Raw genomic sequence first — 15,958 nt, 5'->3', positions numbered from 1 at the left:
GTGCTCAAAGCTATTAGTTAAGCAGGGCTGACGATAAAGCCACAAAAATGTTACCTCGGCTTCCATGAGCTCCTTTTCCTCGGCCATGTGATTAGCTCCAAAGGCATCCTTTCTGACCTTGAGAAGACCGCGACAGCAGAAAAGTTTCCTAGACCTACCGATAAAAAGGCCGTGAGGCGATTCCTAGGACTTTGTGCCTACTACAGCCGTTTCGTCAAAAAAATTTCAAAGATTGCCGAGCCGTTAACCCGATTAACAAAAGAAGATATGCCTTTCGTATGGCACAGGGAACAAGAAGATGCATTCAATGAGCTGTGACGGCGACTTCAAAACCACCCGGTCCTTGCGCACTTTGATGAGGAAGCGGAAACAGACATCCACACAGACGCCGGCAATTTAGGACTCGGTCCGTCCTCGTTCAGTGGCAAAACGGAGAGGAAAGAGTGATTGCATACGCTAGCCGCACTCTTTCGAGGGCTGAAACCAACTATTCAGCCACAGAAAAAGAATGCCTCGCAGTAATATGGACCATAGGGAAAATTCCGACCATACTTGTACGGTAGACCGTTCCGAGTAATCAGCGACCATCACTCAATGTGCTGGCTTGCAAACCTGAAAGATCATTCTGGACGACTTGCTAGATGTAGTCTGAGGCTGCAGGATTACGACATAACGGTCGTGTACAAGTCAGGTAGAAAGCGCAGTGACGCTGATTGTTTATCACGTGCGCCAGTCGTATCTGCTCCTATGAAAGATGGACACGACTTTCCGTTTCTTGGAGCCGTGACCACATCTGAGATGGCCAAACACCAGCAGTCTGACGCCGAGTTGCTTCTACTCATCAGGCACCTCGAGGGACACCCCGTCCATGTTCCGCGAGTTTTCTACCGGGGATTGGCATCGTATGTGATGAGAAATGGCGTCCTGTACAAAAGGAATTTGAGCACAGCACAGAGAAATTTCTACTCGTCGTTGCTTCAGCTTTGCGATCCGAAATCTCGGAAGCCTGTCACGATGACCCATCAGCAGGACACCTCGGAGTGAGCAGAACGTTCGCCTGAATTCATGCTAAGTACTACTGGCCAAAGCTCTTGAATTCAGTAAAGCATTATGTACGAACATGTCGGGATTGCCAAAGACGCAAAACGCCTCCATCAAAACCCGCAGGCCTCCTTCAACCAATAGAAGCCCCAGGAGCACCGTTCGAACAAGTAGGAATGGACTTGCTCGGTCCCTTTCCGACATCGTCATCAGGGAAACGATGGATTGTAGCAGCGACGGATTACCTCACCCAATATGCCGAGACATCCTCTCAATCAGTGCAACGGCCGTTGAAGTGGCTGAATTCTTTGTCACCAAGATAGAATTACGACACGGTGCTCCTGCAATTATTATCACGGACCGAGGAACTTTGTTCACAGCCGATTTGACGCAATCCATCATGAAATTGACTCATACCAGCCACAGGAAAACAGCTGCCTATCACCCTCAAACAAATGGGCTAACCCAGCGATTGAACAGGACGCTGACCGATATGTTGTCAATTTACGTAGACTTAGAGCACCGTACATGGGATAAGATTCTACCCTATGCTACATTTGCCTACAATACCGCATTGCAAGAGACCACTCAAGTAACGCCATTCCAACTTGATTTTGGTCGAACAGTTACCACACCCGTAGGTGCAATGCTGCCTGTCAGCGACAGTACAGAACAGAACCCTGACATCAGTGACTTTACACAGAGGGCCGAAGAAGCACGTCAGCTGGCGCGACATCGCATTCAACAAAGGCAGTGCATCGACGCGGACCGATACAGCCTGCGGTGAAGGGAAGTCGAGTATGCACCAGGCGGCAGAGTATGGGTGTGCACTCCCGTGCAGACGCGCGGCCTGTCCGAAAAGCTTTTGCGCCGTTATTTCGGCCCTTACCGAGTACTTCATCGCATCAGTCCCCTGAACTGCGAAGTTACGCCAGAAGGACAAGTGAGCTCATCACGATGCCGGGGTCGCACAGAAACTGCACATGTGGTCAGAGTGAAGCTATATTATGACAGGCAGTGAATATTCGACCAAACATCTATTCTGTGCCATATACCATTTAGTATGGACAACAGGTTGTGAACAATTTTGTCGCTTTACGCATCGGGACTACGCGTTTTGGAGGGGTGATGATGATACAAGGCAGAAACATATTTAAAGAAAGCGCGCAGGTTCGTGCGTCCCCTCAAGAGGACAACGGCGTATTGGAGGAAAAGACGATGTAATAATGGCACGTGTTTTCGCCGCACGCACTCGCATCGCTGGTGGCCGTTGTCGGCGCCTACACGAAGAAGACGAGGTGAAGCGACGCTCGAGAGAGAAGAAGGCATTCCCGATCCCCTGTTTAGAACGCGGCAGTGCTTTTTATTTACCCCCAGGGCACAAGTTAGCCCACAATAAATACTTGTATGTGGACTCCCTTAACTGTCCGTTACAATACATACATACATACATACATACATACATACATACATGCATACATACATACATACATACATACATACATACATACATACATACATACATACATACATACATACATACATACATACATACATACATACATACATACAACATACGACATACATACAAAGCTTTCTGCATTCTCAATGTTTCTGTGGCTACCAAACTGTTTGTGTTTGTATGTCAAGCGTAAGTGGACCGAAGCATGCGTTTTAGCGACAAAAACAATCCTGATAATAGCATAGTAGTATACAAAGCAAATCTGGGAAGTAGGCCTCGATACAATGCTGGCTATATTCAAAAACATGTGTTTGCCATCCAAGTAATAGTCTCGGCCTAATGCAAATTGAGGTTTTGGTGCACGTTAGAGAAGCCCAGGTGTGTAATGTGGTTGCGGAACCTCCCACTACGTATTCGACACCCCGTGCACGTAGAGTGTTGAAGCTGTCCTTGTCTTTCTCAGGACCAAGGTCTCCACTTGGCTGGCACAGGGCACTTGCTTCTCGGCGATACTGCGCGGATGGTGGTCCTAGAATGGCTATAAAGATGCACCCCTTGGCACCACTTCGTCCAGGAAAGCTTCAACGGCACGGCCAGTGGCGGTTTGGTCAAGTGGTATACGCTAGTCATTCCTTACTGTCAGCCGGAAGACATTATTTTGAATTCTTTTCAATATTCTGCTAAACTGTTCGCTGACGTTTGCATTTTATATTACCCAATCGATAAACCTAACGGAGTATTAACTTCGCAATTATAAAAAAGCAAGCAGCAGGAGACACTAATAGAAGGTGCGATATGTTCTTTATGCAGAAAAATAATATAGAGCGTAGTCATGCACAATGATCGCATTGTACTGGCAATGAAACACACAATCGTTACAGAAGTTCAGCTACCAACGGCATTACCGGTAAGTGGCACAGATGATTGCACAATAAAGTTATGCAGGTAATCAAACAGGTAACGCGGTCTTCATTGCCCGAGCATGAGAGCGAGATAGTCACTGCCCTACGACAGGAACTAGCGGGTCTCCGAGCGACCATACAAGTGCTTACAGCGCAGCTTAATGATGCGAAACAGGAGATTCAAAACCTTAAAGCTCCCAAACAAGCACCACCCCAGGAGACAAATGTAAAAGTAAGCACAGCGAAACGCAAACCACCTCCGCTCCCAGAGACGGAAGAAGAGTGTAATGTACCGCAAGACACCCTAGACGAAATTGTGCGCCTCACGCGAGAGAACCTACAAAGTATTCATACCCTAGCAAATCGTGTAGAGGTTGTTGAAAACAAAGTCGCCATAAAAATTAAAAACAAAGCTAGCCAGCAACAACAAATGGACACGACTACGCACCCTTCGGCGCCAATAAATTCCTCCCAAAACCATCATGGCTAACACGACAGGGGTACTTTAGAAATTTGGCAGTGGACTTCCGCTAGCTACGCGAAACGCAAATCCTCGCTGCAACAGTGCCTCAAAATTCAACCTCAAAGGCCGCACGTAATACTATTACAGGAAACCCTATGCGAAACCCTTACGCTCTCAGGATACTGCACCGTCTCAAAAAGAGGAGGACGCCAGGAGAGGCATCGCCACGCTCGTTAATAGAAAATTCGCGCACACCGTTCACAACGTCCTACCAAAAAACAGTCGCATCGAGGCGATCCTAATCGAGCTCGTACCTAACCGATTCTTAAAACAAAGTGTTTTTGTACCAAACGTCTACAGTTCCCCCGCGCACTACAACCAATCCTTCCACGCGATCCTCACTAAAGCCACGTCATTGGCACGAAACTCACCGCTCATTATCGCTGGTGACTTCAACGCCCCCCACACGTCGTGGGGTTACCCCACTATCAAGCCTGGCGGCAACAACCTCTCGCGCGCAATCGACGACCTGTCCCTCACCCTGGTGACGGACCACAGGTTCCCCACCAGATTGGGTACGTCGACGCAGCGCGATACTACGCCGGACCTCACGTTACTCCGAAATGTTGCAAACTACACATGGACGAACACGCAAGAGAACCTGGGCAGCGATCACTTCGTCATACGCACAGAAATACCGAACACGACGGCTCCACTTCGATCTTTCACCCTCACAGACTGGGATACCTTCCGTGGGTTACGGAAGGAAGATACGAATACGTATGACTCCTTCGAGGAACTCCTCTCTGCGATAAAGGGCGACGTAACCAGAGCCACGAGAACCATACAGACGGAACTGGAATTCCCAAGGGTTGACCCTCACCTCGCACACTTACTCGAGGCCAAGGCTTCGATACTTGCGCGATGGAGAAAGCAACGTCTCAACAGACGCCTGCGCAAACGCATCACGATCCTCAACCGAGACATAGACGAATACTGTACGGAGTTCACAAGACTCCAATGGCACGAACTCTGTTCGGCAGTCGACGGCCGCATGCGGACAGGAGGTAAGTGGAACCTCCTGGAACGCATGTTAGACGACAGCGAAACGAAGGATAATCAAAGCCACGAGCTAGACCTACTTCTACACTAACATAAAGGGAAAGGGGTAATGGAAGAGTCCTTCCTGGAAGAAATTGCCAAACGGCACCTTCCGCTAGGCGTCGCTCACCCCAACGATTACCCGATCATAAAGTGCGAAACCACTCCCGAACTAGACGCTGCCTTCACGGAAGCAGAAGTCCGAGAGGCGTTACACAACCTAAACAGCCGGTCTGCTTCAGGACCCCACGGTGTAACCAACCGACTGTTGCGTAACTTAGACGACCAAGCCGTTACATTACTCACGAAGGACATCAACCACGTGTGGGAAACAGGAGAGGTACCAACGCAATGACGCACTGCCACGGTGGTCCTCATCCCAAAACCCGGCAAACCACTTAACCTCGACAATTTACTACCCATCTCTCTTACGTCATGCGTGGGTAAAGTAGCCGAGCACGTAATTCAAAACCGAGTGTCACGCTACATTAAGGAACACGAACTCCTCCCACCCAACAAGATAGGGTTTCGACCCCACCTATCCACCCAAGTCGTAATGTTAGTCCTAAAGAGACAGATCTTCGACGTTAAAACAAGAGACGTTCGAGGCATCCTCGCCCTCGATCTCACGAAAGCATTCGATACCGTCTCGCACCGCTTCGTACTGGAGTCTGTGGCAGGCCTCGGCCTCGGCCAGATATTTCAGGAGTACGTACGCTCCTTCCTAAAAGACAGAGAAGCCTGACTGCGAGTCTCGCAACTTAAGTCGGACCCCTACATGCTGGGCTCCGTCGGAACACCGCAAGGCTCAGTCATCTCTCCATTACTATTTAATATAGTGATGAAGGGACTCGCAGACAAACTACGATACATCCCAAACGTAAACTGCGCTCTATACGCAGATGACATTACCATCTGGAGCCCGGGAGGCTCCCTGGCAGACATGGAGCAGGCATTACAGTCTGCCCTAGATGCCACGGAACAGTACCTATTAAACACAGGAATGAAACTATGCTCAAAGAAATTGTAACTATTACTATTTCGCAAGTCTTGCCAAGGAGTCCGCTACCTAACACCTCTAGACGAACATCCGCTCGCACTACGCACAAGAGACGGACAACAGATTCCGCGAGTCAACCACATACGCATTCTTGGGCTCTTAATCGAATCCACCGGATGCCACGGACACACGATCAAACACTTAACCGCCAAAACCGAAAACATGATCAGACTCATACACAGAGTCTCGGGGCGCAGGAAGGGTCTCTGCGAAGATAACCTTCTGCGCGTACACCACGCGTTCCTTATGAATCACATTAATTACGTCACCTCTGCCCACAACTGGACGAAAATAGAAAAGACGAAGCTAAACACACTCATGCATAAGAGCATCAAACAGGTCTTGGGAATTCCACAAGGAGCAAGTACAGCAAAGGTTGACCAGCTAGGCATGCACAACAACATCGACGAAGTGATCGAGGCTCAGACTATGGCGCAAATACTCCGCCTATCCTCGTCCAAAGCCGGTAGGCTAATCCTAAATGAAGCCAATGTTTCCCCTTCTCCCTATCTCGAGCACGCGGTTACCCTACCGAGCGAAATTAGAGACAAATACAAAGTCTCACCGTTTCCCAGAAACGTCCACCCACAACACAACGTGGGTAGGCGCCGGGCCCGCGCCCGCGCGATCCTTGACCGCATCGACGCGGTCAAGCCACCGCGCGGTCAAGCCACGAGGTCAAGCCACCGTATTTGTGGACGCGGCCCAGTACGGCAGCACATCCACTTTTGCGATAGCGGTCGTGGTCGGCAACGGAACGCTACGATCATCCGCATAGGTTAAAACGAGCACCAGCGCTAAAGCAGAACAAATAGCCGTAGCCATCTCCATGGCAGACCCCACCTTTACTTATGTCTACACGGACTCGCGTGCCGCAATTCGGGCCTACGGATGCGGCAACGTATCTAAAGAAGCAGCGCGTATACTACTAGCGAGCTCAAAAGAGAGCAAACGGTGCCTCTCCTGGTTCCCCGCTCACATGGGGAAAGACATTCACCCGCAAAAAGCTAACCTCAATGAAACGGCCCACGACCGTGCGCGAGAACTTGGCCGCCGCGACTGTCCCACGGCCTCCGAGGGGCTGGACATTCAGTTTAATGACCCGCTGCTCACTTACCAAGAAATCACCTCCCACTATCGGGAAGGTAGAACCAAATTCCCGCTCCCACACGCCAAATTAGAACGCGCGAAGGCGGCTGCGTTTCGAATGCTACAAACGGGCTCGTACCCGTCACGAGGCCTACTAAGTCACTGTAACTCAGAAATCCCGGCTAATTGTCTAGACTGCCCAGAACCTTATTGCTCACTCTCGCACATGCTATGGCAATGTACCGCGTTACCAAAGGGCCCTCTGACCAGTGAGCCCGAATGGGAAGAAGCCCTCAAAAGCCCGGACCTCAAACTCCAACTCAAGGCCGTCCAGAGGGCCCAAGAACTGGCGGAGCGTCACCACGTTCCCGTCCCGACTTGGGCGTCGCCTACGGTTTCTGCCGGAGGAGTTCCGCGCGTGGGATCTCCAACAGATTGAAACTCCTCAGGACTTCAATAAAGTTCTTGACTGACTGAGACATACCTAATAATTTAGTGAGAAACAAAAAAAAGGGATGACCAATAGGATCACGCAGTTGGTGTGATCAGTAAACAAATCAAATAAATATTGCGCGGTGTATAACATATATTTGAGGAATGGCCAGCGAATGCTACGTGAAAAGTACTATTGACATGCCGTTATGTTAGACAGACCAATATTGACGGGTATATCAGGACTGCTAAACAATGTTGCATGCCTGTAGCACCGAACGAACGTTCAGACTAAGTTTCAGAGACACAAAGCCAATGACAGCTCTCTAACGGCAAGCGAGTTGCGTCGCCTGGCTGAGCCTGTTACGGGAGTTCAGCGGCAAGACAGGGCCAGCGCTGGATGTCTGACACAGTGGCTTTGCCAGCATGGGAATCACAGAGGCAACGGTGGGCTGTCTCAGGCCCAGGAAGCGATGACTCGAAACCAACCATGACCTTCGTTTGTTCGCCTTCTTCTCCTTTGTCTTTTTTATTTATTTATTTATTTATTTATTTATTTATTTATTTATTTATTTATTTATAGATACTGCAGCCTCGGTGAGGCTATTGCAGGAGTGGGTAGTGAAAAAAAGGAAAGCAAGAAAACGAGATACAGGCACAAAAAAATATGAATATGAAGTATATGTAATTGTTTTCAAAAATTTTGCATAGGTAAAGAGCGGATGCTTCCAGGCAGTACATTCCAGAGTTCAATGGCCAGTGGAAAGAAGCTGTGCTTGAACATCTCCGTTCGGCAAAAGAAAGGGATAAGGTTGAGATTATGAAACCTCCTAGTGATAGAAGGTGGACTAAAGTTCAAATAATTATTTAGTGTATCAAGGCGCTCAGAATGAATCAGCGTGTGTAAAAATTTCATGCATTCTAAGCGGCGGCGAGATGAAAGAACTGCAAGACCTGTAGCTGTATAATGGGAAGAAGGGGAAAAATCTCGGCTATAGATGCGAAAAATGAAGCGCACTGATTTCTTTTGGACTGATTCTAACTTTTTAATATCGGATTTCTTATGAGGATTCCATATGATGCAGCCATAATCAAGAATGGGGTGGATAAGGGTTTTATACGTCATCAGTTTGGTATCCTTTGGAGCCTTACGCAGTGAACGATGGAGGTAACCGAGACGTCTAAAAGCTTTGTTACATATGATGTCAATGTGTTTCGACCATGACATGTCATGGGAGAAATGAAGACCAAGGTATTTAAATTCGGTTACTCTTTTTAAATCTTGACCATGGAAAGTGTACGTGAAAAGTGATGGAGATGGGCGTCTGGAGAAAGACATGGAAACAGTTTTAGAGAAATTAATGTTCCTTTGCCATTCCTTGCACCACCTACAAAATTTTGCAAATGAGTCATTAAGTAAACAATGATCCATTGGTGTGTTAATACTATGATAGTGGACGCAATCATCAGCGTAAAGACGAATACTAACGGACACGCAATGCGGCAAGTCATTAATATATAATAAGAAAAGAAGCGGGCCTAAAACGGAACCTTGTGGGACGCCGGATGAAACACTAACAGGAGAGGAAATAGAGGCGTTAAATTGCACAAACTGAGAACGCTGGGTTAGGAAGCTATGTATCCAACCAACCAGAGAAGGGTTATTTAGAATGGAGTTAAGCTTGTAGATGAGTTTTGGGTGTGGGACGGTGTCGAAAGCTTTGGATAAGTCAACAAAAATGCCATCAATCTGTCCGCCTAAATCTAATGACTGACAAATATCGTGCGTGAATTCGCTTAGTTGGGTAGTGGTGCTATATCCGCGACGGAAACCATGTTGGTAATTGGATAGGATATTGTGGCTTTCAAGAAATTCCGTGATGTGTTTAAAAATTATATGTTCAAGTAACTTGCATGAGTGGGCAGTTAATGAAATGGGTCTGCAGTTCTGCAGAAGTTGAGCGTTACCGGATTTGTATATCGGAATGACCGTAGCAAGCTTCCAGGATTGGGGAACAGTGGAGGTGGATAATGATTTACGGAAGATAAAAAAGAGGTTATTATTAGCCCCCTGTTAACATTAGCCTAGATCGTCCCGTGGCCTGGGACGGCGTGCCTCATAATCAGATTGTGGTTTTGGCACGCAAAACCACATAATTTATTTCTTTAAATAGTGTTGCAAAAAAATTCACAATCTTTACTGATTAATTTTGCGAGGTAATGCCACTCACATAGAAAAAATTTAGGTGTCACCGTAAGTTTCTTAAAGAGGCTGCCTTCAAGAGAGAAAGTGCGTCAGCGTTCATAGAGATCTAAAACAGCAATTCATTAGGTGCTAACAATGATCAGATACACCATGTTAAACATGTTTCTTGTAATCTTTCGACAGACGCTGAATATGACGTCAATCTTTGCATTTAAACTGGCTGTTTCCCGCCTTAAATAAAAATTGAAAGTTCGCTATAAATCGAAGGCAAAGAGAAATAACATCGGAAAAATATAGGCCAATTTTAACCACTTTTATATCACAAGCCTCGGATCAACGAGAAGAAAAAGGGTTAACCGAGGGCCCCGATATTTATTAGTCATATCATAAGAAGCCTACAAACACTGACACCAAGGACAACATAGGGGAAATTACTTGTGGTTAATAAATGAAAGAAAGAAACGATAAATTAATGGAAAATAAAGTGGATGAAAAAACAACTTGCCACTGGTGGGAACCGAACCCACAACCTTCGCAGATATATATATATATATATATACGCATGGCAATTCACCTAAATGTGCATACGTGAATACAAGCACAGCCATGAGTCTGACATAATAGTTTAGCGGAAACGCACAAGGTGGAGAGAACTAACAAATAAAGGGAAAATCATACATCCACACAATCGTAGCAACTGCTACAATGAAAGCCCATGCGGGTTCCTTGAAAGAAAAGCCTTGAAGTTCAAGAAAACTTCGTCCTAGTCCGCGATTCGAACCCGGGAGCCCCGCCTTTCCAGGCCAGCCGCTCTACCATATGAGCTAACCAGGCAGCTAGCAGATGGCAGGCTAAATTCAAATTTGTCAACAACTTGAAGCAAAGGCAAGAGTTTGTCGTAATTTTCCATGAGACAGTATTCTCGAAAACGGGTGCTGGAAATATCAGTGATCATCCACATGTGACAACGGACTCAGCTTTTGTATTCTCATGAGAGGTCGCCGAACATATATAGGACAACGTCCGCAACTTTTGAAGCACTTCGACTCAGTGTAGAAACTATGCAAATGCGACGCGAAACTACGAGTAAATATTGCGTTGACGGACGCATCGACACCGAAAGGCGAGAGTGTATTGAACCTAAAGCCAGAGACGGAGAAACAGCCCAGTGGATAGGGGTGATGGAGAGGAGGCCATGGAGTTGTAGAACTATATCGAACACAAAATAATGAAAACGAAAACCAGAAACTTTAGGGTAATTGAGAGCATTCAGCACCACTGTTCAGACGCAGAAAAAGTTATATATTTCTTTGAACGCTGTGTTGCATTATGTAGGAGACCATTTTACAATGTCGACCGTTCGTCTTTAGAGCGTTTGAATATAACACAGAAATTATGGAACATGTTGATGTATGAACAGTCATAATGTTGAAGCAACCATATAATGGTGAATAATGATTCAGGTACTCTGTCGAATGGCTTGAGATTTAAACATAAGGATAAAACTAAATGAAGTTGCGATGGAAAACGTTAAAAGACGTCTGGAGCCATGAAGTTGGCGCACTTCACTGTGATTCAACGTTCTTCCTGTACAGATACCTAAACACCCTCCCAGCCCATTTACTTTCTTCTAAATTACTCAGTCATTCTTCATAATCAATTTCACCGTGAGCTTCCCTCACTTCAAAACTAATCCACCCCATACCACACTGAACAGCTTCATTTGTAGTCCTTCCCGTGAGCGCCCAATGCGAGGCGACCCACTGACCATTGGTTCCCATCGAGTCCTGATTGTATCCCTGATTTCAAGAAAACGACCGCATTTCCAAAAATAAGTCCTAGAACCATTACACCTTTCCACATACCCCAGAGCACCTCGCACCTATTGTATCCCAATAGCGCTCTGTGCTTCATTGTGGCTGAATTTCTATTCCCCTTTACTGTTATTGTTTTTTCTTGTCTTTCCATATATCTACAGCCTTCGTTTATCTATATACCAAGGTATTTATATTCTCTTATCCGAGATAGTTCCTGGCCCTGTGTTGCCGCTGTCTGTACACTCTTTTCATTGAATACCATAACACCTGATTTTCTAACACTAAATTTCATACCTGAATTCTTGCCTTCCTGTACACAGATTAGCCAGACGTTGCAAATAACTTTGCTTGTTAACTAGCAACACAAGTTTGTCCGCATGAAATAAATCTGGATGCTTCTCAACTACTGTACCCGCCTGTTTGAATGAGAGATTAAACCTGATATTACTTCCTTCTGGCGCCCTCTCCATCCTCACCATGTACATCATAAACAGCAGTGGGGATAAAGGGCGCCCTTGCCTCAGTCCCTTGTTGATACCAACTTTCTCCTCGCTCCTCATGCCTTCCCGTTCAACGGAAACGGTATTTTTAGGTAAATATCTCTCAAAAACTGCAGACAATCGTCACCTAGGCCTTGTCCTTCCAAAATATCCCACCAAATGTTTCGGTTACGTTGTCTGACGCTCCTGTAATGTCTAAAGGGCCACATAAAACGGTCTGCTTTCTACTCTTTATGTTCCAATACACTGAGTAAGAACAAGTAAGTTATTATCCATTTGCCTACCTATTTAGAAGCCATTTTAATGTTCTCCCAAAATGCCAATATTATCTGCCCATTCCTGCAGCTTAAATTTAACTGCCTGCATTGCTGTAGCCTGTAGATTACCGATGTAAAGGTCAATGGCCTATACGAGTGAATACTATCTTTCTCACCCTTACCTTTATAATATATATTCATCCTACTTTGTCGCCAACTGTCTGGTATTCTTCTATCTTTTAAAGCTTTTCCACTGTTTTCACCAGCGCTTTCTTACTTTTTGGTCCTAGTTCATTAATCAGCCTAACGGGAACCTCCTCTAGCCCTGTGGTTGTGCGCAGAGGAATTTTCTCTTCGGGTTTCTTCCAGCTGAAAATTGTCCGCACCAGCTCGTTTTCCATATGGTTCTCTTTGATGCTCTTTTTTCTTCGCATAACACCTCGTCATTGCCTTCGAAAGATTCGGCTGTTATTTTTCGGCTGTAATTTAAAGCCGCCTTCCCTTCTAGTTTGTTTCTAACTTCATCTAGGATATATTGTTGTATTGTTGTTGACTTCCTGCCTAATAATTTTATGTGGTTCCAAAATATTCTAGGTGCGGCCTTCTTTCTCTCACGTATTTCTGACAATCAACGTTAACTTTCACCTTTTATTTTGGCTTGTACCATTATTTGAGCCAGAGACTTTTTTCCCCGGTATATTTCACATTTACTGGCTACTTCATCCTGCGGTAACTGCAACTTCTTTGCCTGCCTGTGCTCTACGGTTGCGCTCTGTCGTTCGGCAATCGCTTCTCGTATCTTGCCATTCTACCAGCTTTCCGGTTTCTTTTTTCCTTTCTAACGAACGTATTTCTGTCCTTATTACACTTAGAAGTTCACTGTATTCCGCCTTTTGGCCATTTGCTAAATTCTTCCTTGAATCTAGGGACTATATTTGTTATTTGTTCTGTGTTCAAATTTGGACTGGTCATTTTGCACTCCTTGCTCTCTTTCCTAACTACATATCCCATCTTCAAAATGGTGCATTTAAGGTCACTCCCTATGCTGCTACACCCTTCTTCATCAATTACCATTTCTCTCAACTTATCATGAATTTCTTCTGTCATCAGACAATAATCAATGGTTGATTTCCCGTTTCCCCCTTCCCACGTGATCTGCCCTTCAAGTTTAGCCCCTGTATTCACGATAACGAGATAAAGTTATCAAAAAATTATTTTTATTCAACGTGTTTGCCTGAAGGCTTAAGTAGTAAAATATGAACAAAAGGACGCCAGAAAAATGCTTCCAACCCTGTGTCACATAGCTACTGCAGCAACGAACTAGCGCCTGTGTTGTTCGTTATGTAACAGATAAATTCATCGAGAACATACACTTTAAGGTTATGTACCAGTTCCTTCCGTTCCCTCCTTAAGCCTCAGCTAATTCGAGTTCTCATCGTCCTATAGTCACTGCGGCGCACCTTGCAGAACACGTCCACATCTTGTATGATGGCAGGGTTAGCGCAGAGTATAAGGTCTATTTTATTCCTTGTCTCGCCATTCGGGCTCCTCCATGTCCACTTCCAGGTATCGCGCTTGCGGAAGAAGGTATTCATTATCCGCATATTATTCTGTTCTGCGAACTCTGCTAATAACTCTCCCCTGCTATTCCTAGAGCCTATGGCAAATTCCTCCACTGAATTGTCCCCAGCCTGCTTCTTGCCTACCCTGGCATTGAAGTCGCCCATCGGTATTATGTATTTTGTTTTGACTTTACCCATCGCCGATTCCACGTCTTCATAGAAGCTTTCGACTTCCTGGTCATCATGACTGGATGTAGGGGCGTAGACCTTTACGATCTTCAGTTTGTACCTCTTATTGTGTTTCACAAAAAGACCTGCCACCCTCTCATTATAGCTATAAAATTCCTTTATGTTACCTGCTATATCCTTATTAATCAGGAATCCGACTCCTAGTTCTGGTTTCTCCGCTAAGCCCCGGTAGCACAGGACGTGCCCGCTTTTTCGCACTGTATATGCTTCTTTTGTCCTCCTAACTTCCATGAGCCCTTTACATCCCATTTTCTGCCCTCTAATTCCTTGAATAGCACTGCTAGGCTCGCCTGACTAGATAACGTTCTAGCGTCAAACGTTGCCAGATTGAGATTCCAATGGGTGCCTGTCCGGAACCAGGTATTCTTGGCACCCTCTGCAGCGTCGCAGGTCTGACCGCCGCCGTGGTCAGTTGGTTCGCAGCTGCTGGGGACTGAGGGCACGGGTTTGATTGTTGTATTCATATAGGAGGTTGTGGCCAAGTACTGCACCAGGGTGGCCAATCCTTCTTTGGAGGGGGAATGCGTTACTGGTTCTGATCACCGGGATCAGGCCGCACTCCAGGCCGGTTTATGCAATTTAATCAACACGGGGATTTTTATAATCCGGTGGAAAATTGTGCGGCACCGGGAATCAAATGACTGTCCTCTTGCATGCGAGGTGGATGCTCTACCTCTAGGCTACCGCAGCACCTATAATAACGTTAGATAACGTTAGCTTGACGTTTACTGCACAGAACAGAGTATAAACACGCAGCATCTCAGCTGGAGCTCTAGTTCGTTATAGTGTGCGTGCGCACAACACCGATCACATAACGGAGGCAGGCAGAGCACTGCCCTTGCCCCGCCATTGTAGCATATAAGGTAGCATTGATGGTTCGGCGTTGAGTTCGCTTCGGTGTTCTTGCAGGTAAACATGCCAAGCCTCTCTGTCGACCCTTTTATACTCTGCGTGCACGAGCCGCGCATCTGCCTTTAGTGGGACAGCATGACAACATCGGCGACAGTGGCACCGACGGCGTGAAGGCGTCTGGAGCATCTGTATCAATAAAACGAATAACTTTCCACAATTTTGACATCAGACTTGGTCGGTATGCTTTAGTTACAGTAAAAATTACTGTATTACAACACAAATAAAAAAAAACGAAAGCATCAAGAGTATTTACCTCCCGATTCTTTCCACAGAATTGGAGAGGTGGTTTTGGGTTCTTCTCGGGACAAGATGCTCGAGAGCTGTAGAATATACAAAGAGACAAGAAATGATGTGGTTACATGTCGCGTCAGCATTAAGCGCTTAAAAAGGCTATAGCGACAATGTGGATAATAAAAGAAGGAAAATTATGGTATTCTGCGTGCCGAAATCATGATATGATTATGAGGCACGCCATGGTGGGAGACTCCGGAAATTCGGACCACCTGAGGTTTGTTAACGTGCACCTAAATCTAAGTAAACATGTGTTTTTTGCAATTCGCCCCCGTCAAAATGGGGCCACCGGAGACGGGATTTAGCAGCCTTGAATTTAGCGTCGTCCTTAGCAACCCAGAATATTAATAGGACGTACAACTTGTGTATTGAACTAATTACCTATTTCAGGACTTCACTCTTCACTTGGTGGACCGTTGCACGATCCGCGAGAACTGTGTACCGCTCACACAGACACACAGGCGCGCGCGCGCGCACGCACGCACGCACGCACGCACGCACGCACGCACGCACGCACGCACTTGAATTTAGCGTCGTCCTTAGCAGCCCAGAATATTATTAGAACTTACAACTTGTGTGTTGAACTAATTACCTATTTCAGGACTTCACTCTTC

The 15,958-nt window shown here is 46.2% G+C and overlaps 1 long non-coding RNA gene across 1 annotated transcript in view; it reads right to left on the bottom strand.

Moving 5' to 3' along the window:
* The window catches only part of LOC126539234 (uncharacterized), a 36,925-nt gene that overhangs the window by 13,193 nt on the left and 7,774 nt on the right, over window positions 1–15,958 (bottom strand). The window contains exon 2 of the long non-coding RNA XR_007601267.2: window positions 15,307–15,373. This is a non-coding gene — a long non-coding RNA (uncharacterized lncRNA). The remainder of the gene's footprint in view (window positions 1–15,306; window positions 15,374–15,958) is intronic.

The sequence above is a fragment of the Dermacentor andersoni genome, chromosome 3, assembly GCF_023375885.2.
Source record: "Dermacentor andersoni chromosome 3, qqDerAnde1_hic_scaffold, whole genome shotgun sequence".
Lineage (NCBI taxonomy): Eukaryota > Metazoa > Arthropoda > Arachnida > Ixodida > Ixodidae > Dermacentor > Dermacentor andersoni.
Note: the sequence above shows the minus strand (reverse complement) of the source record. Positions and strands in the feature narration are given on the sequence as shown.